Below are 7,844 nucleotides of genomic sequence, written 5' to 3' on the forward strand. Positions count from 1 at the left end.
TTTTTTATTCTGGGCCAGCTTTAGCTCTGAGGCCTCGGCTGCTGAAAGCAGGTTTCTGGCCTTTGTTTACCTTCTGTATTTGATACAATGTTGCAGTCCGGCTGGCTGAAGCCCGGCTGACTAAAGCAGGTTTCTGTGGTTTTGTTTAGCTTCTATATTTGCAACATAGTTGCTTAGAGTTGCAGCTGAGAGGCCGGCAAGTCAGGCGGGGAACGTTGGAGTCCGCCGTCACTGGAGCAAGCAATCCTCCCTGTTCGCTTCAGTGCATGGTTGCCGGCCGCCATCTTGGCTGGCAGTTAATTTGCATATCGCCCTGATTAGCCAGTGGGAAGGGTAGTGGATGTACGGCTAATTACCATATTTCTCTTTTATTAGTGTAGATACATATACCAAAGGCCCGGTGCATGAAATTTGTACACGGGAGGGAGGGTGGTAACAAAGTTGGGCCTGCACCTTCTCCAATCCAGGACCTCTTGGGGGATGTCCAACTGCCTCTTGCAATCTGGAACTGATGGCTTCTAACCGCTCACCTGCCTGCCTGCCTGATCACATCTAACTGCTCCCCTACTGGCCTGATCACCCCTAACTGCCTCTGCCTTGCCCCACACCTGGAACCCAGGATTCCCTCCTCCCGCTGGTAGCAGGCACCCAGGATCCAGACTTCCTTCCCTCTGGCTGGCTGCAGGCACCCAGAACCAGCTGCACGCCTGGACCAGCTGCAGCCAAAGAAGACCGTGGGTGGGCAGCATCGCCTGGGTCTCAGCCTCAGGCACCCAGAACCACAGGGCGGGTGATTTGTCCCTCTCCCTGGCCACAGCCCCAGCTTCTGGCATCCAGGACCATGGGGTGGACAGCTTGTCCCTCTCCTGGGCTAGTGCCTGGCTGGTCCCCATTCCTCTCTCATGAGCTCTTTTGTGCCTGGCTGGTCCCCATTTCTCTCTCTTGAGCTCATTTGTGCCTGGCTGGTCCCCATTTCTCTCTCTTGAGCTCATTTGTGCCTGGCTGGTCCCCATTCCTCTCTCCCCAGTGTTGAGTGTCTGAGCCATTACGGCATGAAGGCATGGCAACCATTTGCATATTAGCTCTTTATTATATAGGACTACAGGCCCGATGCACAAAATTCATGCAAAATTAGGCCTTCCTTCCCCCAGCTGCTGGCACCGGCTTCCTTCTGGCACCCAGGAACTGGGCTTCCCTCTGTCTGCTGGTAGGCACCCGGGACCTGGGGTTCCCTCACAGCCCCAGCTTCATCCAGAAGGTCATTCAGAAGGATGTCCAGAAGGACATCCAGTCTAATTAGTATATTATGCTTTTATTATTATAGATAGATAGACTTGCTTAATTAGACCTGTTTTCTGATTTAGCTAAACTTTTTCCACCCCAGTGAAGCACCCCAACTTCTCTTTCAGGTAATTGTCAGCAACACAGCAGTAAATGTCAACATGAAGCAGATTATTATTGTGGATCACACAGGGGGAACAAAGGGTAAAATATTTAACTGTAGCAGTGTTTGACTATATTCTACATAGTAAGAAAAACTGAAGTCATTTTCAAGTTCCACAATTTCTTCCTTCTTTTCAGTTGGGTCAAGTTTCTAAACTTTCTAAATCTCCGTTGTCTGGCTAAGGAAAAGAAAATAGGATTCTACCAAGTCTCCTATCTACCTACTCCAATATTTCTGTGAGGATCAAATGAGATGAGGCATGAGAAAAAGCTTCACAAACACTTAGTTTAAACTTTGAAATGTTTGCACCTGGTTATAAAGCAAGTCAGGTTCCTGGGCTGAAGAAACTGCAAGGAGGCTAGTCACTAGGGAGAGGAAGCTGGGTGTTGTCAGGTGACATCATTACCTGGTGCCCAAAAAGACTCTTTCTGGGCTGGGCTGGGATGTGGGCCACATCTTGCGCCATGGGGTCTTGGCAGCGTTTGCTGCAATTTGGTGGGGTGTCGCTCTGGGGTGGTGGTGGGGCCTGTGTCCCAGTTAGGGGAAGCCAATGGTTGGTTTGTCAGCACCAGGTCTATGGTGGCTTTTATTTTTAAACTAGAGGCCCAGTGCATGGATTTGTGCACCAGTGGGGTCTCTCGGTCTGGCCTGTGGGGATCAGGCAAAAATCGGCTCTCTGACATCCCCCAAGGGGTCCCAGATTACGAGAGAGCAGAGGCCAGGCTGAGGGACCCCACTGGTGCACAATCAGGTTGGGAGGGAATGTGGGAGGGCTCCAGGGCATGTTTGGCCCATCTCACCCAGTCCTGTCTTGCCCAGTCCCCGGCCAGACCCCAGCAGCAAGCTAACCTACCGGTTGGAGCATATACCCCCTGGTGGTCAATGTGTGTCATAGCGGCCAGTAGAATGGTCAGAGGGACAATTAGCATATTAGGCTTTTATATATATAGACCAGAGGCATGGTGCACGGAATTCATGTGTAGGGGTTTTGGGGGCAGGGTGTCCCTCAGCCCAGCCTGCGTCCTTTCACAATCTGGGACCCCTTGGGTAGGGTCCCTAGGCCTAGCCAGCTATCAGGACCTATAGGGGCTTTCCTTTCCCCAGCTTCTGGCAGCTGGCTCTGTCCCTGCCTTGTCATCTGTGTAGCACTACCCCCAACCCCCGGCCACTGGTCACCTCCCTCTAAAGGCAACAGGCATGGATTGTGATCACTTGGCTGGCCTGGGCCTCCCTCTGTGGGGCAATCGATCACAGGGCCCCCAGATCGATTGCCCCACAGAAGGAGGCCCCACCCACCTACCACAGTGCCGCTGGTCAGGTAGCCTGGGCCTCCCTCTTTGAGGAGATTGATCGTCTCTGCAATCAATTGCCACACACAGTGAGGCACTTCCCACCCTACAGGGGCTCTGCAATCTATCAGAGCTCAGAGGGAGGCCCTGCCCACCTGGTCGGGGCTCTGAGATTGATTGCCAGGGAAAGGGTGGCCTGGGCCTCCATCTGTGGGGCGATCACGGGGTGATTGCAGATCCCCCTGACCCCCGACCAATCACATCGCACCCATCTTGGCTGGCCTGGCACCAGTGTGTGTCATAGCGTGGTCATCTGGAAGGTCGCCCAGATGGTTGTCTGCTGTTCAGTCATTTGGTTGATTTGCATATTATGCTTTTATTATTATAGATGGCCAGTGGCATCATGGCAGCTTCTGCATTGAGCATCTGCCTCCTGCTGGTCAGTGTGCATCATAGCTACTGGTCGGATGGATGGACGGACACTTAGCCATATATATATATTAGAGGCCCAGTGCACAAAACTCGTAAAACTCGTGCACAGGGGGCAGGGGTTTGTGTGTGTCCTTCAGCCCAGCCTGAACCCTCTCCAATCTGGGACATCCCTCTCACAATCCAGGACTGCTGGCTCCCAACCGCTCACCTGCCTGCCAGCCTGATCACCCCCTAACCACTCCCCTGACAGCCTGATCAACGCCTAACTGCTCCCCTGCCGGCCTGGTCGCCCCCAACTGCCCTTCCCTATGGGCTTGATTGCTCCCAATTGCCCTCCCCTGCAGGCCCAGTTGCCCCTAACTGCCCTCCCCTGCAGGCCTGGTCACCCTTAACCTCCCTCCCCTCCGGGTCCGGTCACCCCTAACTGCCCTCCCCTGCAGGCCATCTTGTGTGTTGGAGTGATTGTCAATTTGCATATTACCTCTTTATTATATAGGATGGATATCCTTAGTTATAGGACTTCCATTCACCTAGATCCCAGACAATTCTGAATTATGGTTTTTCTGTAGTTTAGTTGTATTTTTTATGTAATTGTTGGAGGATGTGAGTGTCTCATTTACTTACGCCACCATCCTGACAGGACGAAAAATCATAGCGAAATTTTTAAAGTAAACAATATAACTTTATTTTATAAGAATCATTTGAGTAAATTTGGATGAGAACACTTCAGAGAAAGCAGTCTTTTCTGGTTATGAAAAGCCTTTTTCACACAAAGTTTCTATGATTCTACTGCTATGATAGCGTCTAAAATGATGGTTCTGTTGTGGGCAATGAATCTTCCTCAAGCCCCAGAATGAAGAAATAACAGGTATAGTAATATACTAGTAAAAAGAGGTGTTATTACTGATGTAGGTTTCAATGAGACAAAGTACATGGCATGACAATTCTCAGTGAATCTTAGTATACAAAATTACTCTCTCAGTTGCCAAGGAGAATCAGAATGAAATGCCATTTACACAGGAACTCTCCTGTCTTTATCAAAAAATAAATGGATGTAATTCTTAGTGAGAACCTATTTCTCATTATTATTTTTGAAGAATTTGGATAGTTTTAGTGCCATTCCATTATGCCCCTTGAATGCAGTACCTTTTATCCTCCTGACATCTAACAAAATGTTTTGTGTTTATGTTTTCAAAAGATAAGTAGCAGGTCATCTCTATCTTTGTGTAGAGCAGCGGTTCTCAACCTGTGGGTCGCGACCCCTTTGGGGGTCAAACGACCCTTTCACAGGGGTTGCCTAAGACCATCGAAAAACACATATATAATTACATATTGACATATTGTTTTGTGATTAATCACTACACTTTAATTATGTTCAATTTGTAACAATGAAATTGGGGGTCACCACAACATGAGGAACTGTATTAAAGGGTCACGGCATTAGGAAGGTTGAGAACCACTGGTGTAGAGACGCTGTTCTACTGTGCCATTCCTGTTGAGAGAAGAAAAAAATTCTTAAAACTAAATTGGTAGTTAAGAAGCATGAATAATATGCTAAGCTTTGTGCTTACTCTATCTTTAGAGTGGGAAGGTTATTAAAAACTTTCCACTTTTATTATAATTTTAAGTATTATTTTACCTGCTTTTGCAATGTGCACAATTGCTACATACACTATAGAAAACAGAACATTTAGATAATTTTTTTCTAATTACCCAGAACCTCATTAGTCTCAAAAACAGAAAATAGTACATAATTCCCCTTATATGGAATCTAAAGAGCAAAATAAACAACAATAAAAATAGAAACAGACTCATAGATACAGAGATCAGACCAATGGTTACAGAGAAGAGTGGGTTGGGGAGAGGGAGGCTGAGTTAAAAAGATAAAGGGATTAAAAAGTATAAATTTGTAGTCACAAAATAGTCATGGGGAAGTAAAGTACAGCATAGGAAATATAGTCAATAATATCTTAATAATTATGTATGTTGACACGTGGGTACTGGAAATATCAGGAGGGGATACTCTGTAAAGTATATAATTATATACCCATTAAAATATATACTTGTCTAACCACTATGCTATAAACTGTAATCAATAAACACATAAAAAGATACTTAACTTCAAAAAAATAAAATAAAATGTAGAAGTACCAGTTAATGAAGTTTTCCAATTAATTAAAGGCTGGGCACACAACACATAAGTATATTTAGGTGTTTAAACAGCAGACTGATTTTTTTTTGTATTTTTCTTATGCTGGATGTAATAGGGGAGTGACTTTGTGAAGGATTTGGCTTTGTTAGATAAAATATTTTAATCATTTTATTATTCAAATAGATTTACTGAGAACTCACTATGTGTCAGTTTCTGTGGCCAGTGTAGAGTAATAAAGATGAGTCTTTGTAATGTGTAAGAAAGACTGCTTATTTGTTTATTTAAACTGTTCTAGTATATTGACTTTGATTTAATTAGCAAAGATCTGCCTGTTCTAGGGAACTAAATAGCATTGGGACTTTATGAAAACTACAAAAAAATCTGTTAAGGTTGATAAAATTTCCTATCTTTATAACATAAAATGTATTCTATGTACCACATGACTAACTACAATATTAATAGAAAAGCTATACAGTGAAGTTTTGAGATGAGCTTCCAATTACTCATTTTCTACTAAAGATCAGGAAATATTTTTATATATGTGACTGTGTAGGTATTATCTATTCTGGTACTTCATGGATAGGCTTCTTCCAGGTCCTTCCAATCAGTGTTTTTGTCTTACACAATTTGTGCTCTAACTGATACCTTTCCTATTTACAGATCTTTATATAAACTTTCACATTGCCAACATTTAATTATGTCATTTCAAATTTGTTTCAAGTATAGATTTTATTACTAACTAGAGGCCTGGTGCACAAAATTCATGCACTAGGGGGGTGTCCCTCAGCCCAGCCTGCACCCTCTCCAATCTGGGACCCCTTGGGGGATTTCCAACTTCAGGTTTAGGCCCGATCCCTGTGGGACATCCCTCTCACAATCCAGGACTGTTCGCCTGCCTGCCTGCCTGCCTGTCTGCCTGCCTTATCACCCCTAACCACCCCCCTGCCAGCCTGATCCATGCCTAACTGCTCCTCTGCTGGCCCAATTAGCCCAACTGCCCTCCCCTGCAGGCCTGGTCCCCCCCATCTGCCCTCCGCTGCAGGCCCAGTTGCTGCCAACTTCCCTGCCCTGCCAGCTCGGTCACCCCCAACTGCCCTCCCCTGAAGGCCTGATCACCTACACTGCCCTCTCCTGCCAGACATCTTGTGGTGGCCATCTTGTGACCACATGGGAGCAGCCATCTTGTGACCACATGGAGGCAGCCATCATGTGATCACATGGGGGCAGCCATCTTGTGCAAGGGTGTGACAGTCAATTTGCATATTACCTCTTTAATATATAGGACTAGGGGCCCAGCGCATGAAATTCATGCACTGGTGGGGGGGGTCCCTCAGCCCAGCCTGCCCCTTTCACATACTGGGAGCCCTCAGGGGATGTCCTAATGACGGCTTAGGCCCACTCCCTGCTCCCCTTGGGGAGCGGGCCTAAGCCACAGCCTGGCCTCCCCTTGTGGGAGGTGACCGGGCTGATCAGGGGAAGGCACCAGCCCCATCACCCCGCTGCTGCAGCCACTGCTAGTCACCACAGCCACCAAGGTTTTTCATCAACACGGACTCCAGTCCCTTCCCCATGAAAAAATAACAACTTTCTTTAGGCATTTTCAAGATGTGTCTTTCATAGGATATGACATTTCTTTCTTTCTTTTTTTTATCCTCACCTGAGGATATGTTTCCATTCCAAAGTGAGAGGTACACTTTGATTGGTTGCCTCCTGCATGAGCCCTGACCTGGGCCCCAGCCAGGGAGGAGCCTGCAACCTAGGTACATGCCCTTGGTCAGAATTGAACTCAGACCCTGGAGTCAGCAGGCCAAGGCTCTATCCACTGAGCAAAACCGTCTAGGGCAGGATATGACATTTCTTAGCCCCTCAAGCAGTGGATCTTCATTTTTTCCTCCAGGAGTGTGGTGGAAAAACACTAGATCACCTTCTTGTATTCTTATTACCCAAGTTACCAAGAACACTGCAAGTGGTGGCATACAGGGAGCTTAGCCAATGCTCGGTCAGAAAAGGTGTTTATGCTTGAACTGATTTGGCTCAGTGGATAGAGCGTTGGCCTGCAGACTGAAAGGTCTCAGGTTTGATTCCTGTTAAGGGCATGTACCTTGGTTGGGAGCACATCCCCAGTGGGGAGTGTGCAGGAGGCAGCTGATTAATGCTTCTCTCTCATCAATGTTTCTGACAGTCTATCCCTCTCCCCTCTTCTCTGTAAAAAAATCAATAAAATATATTTTTTTAAAAAACAAAAGAAAAGGTGTTTCCTCTGCAGCCCATGTGCAGAGGATCCCCTGCATTGTGTCCATTGGGCTAGGGGCGTCTCTGGCCGGCCTCCAGGAGCACGCCCCCAAGCCCAGCAGCCCCGCATTGGCTGTGTCTGCAGGCTGGGGGAAGTGGATCCCTCAAACACGGCATGCCACAGCCACCAGGGCACACCCCCAAGTCTGGTGGTCCCGCGTTCGCTGTGTCCACTGGGCTGAGGGGCGTGGACCCGGGCCGCTTGGTGTGGGAGCACACACAAGCGGCTGTGGGG

Source organism: Myotis brandtii, unplaced genomic scaffold, assembly GCF_000412655.1.
Source record: "Myotis brandtii unplaced genomic scaffold, ASM41265v1 scaffold40, whole genome shotgun sequence".
Classification (NCBI taxonomy): Eukaryota; Metazoa; Chordata; class Mammalia; order Chiroptera; family Vespertilionidae; genus Myotis; species Myotis brandtii.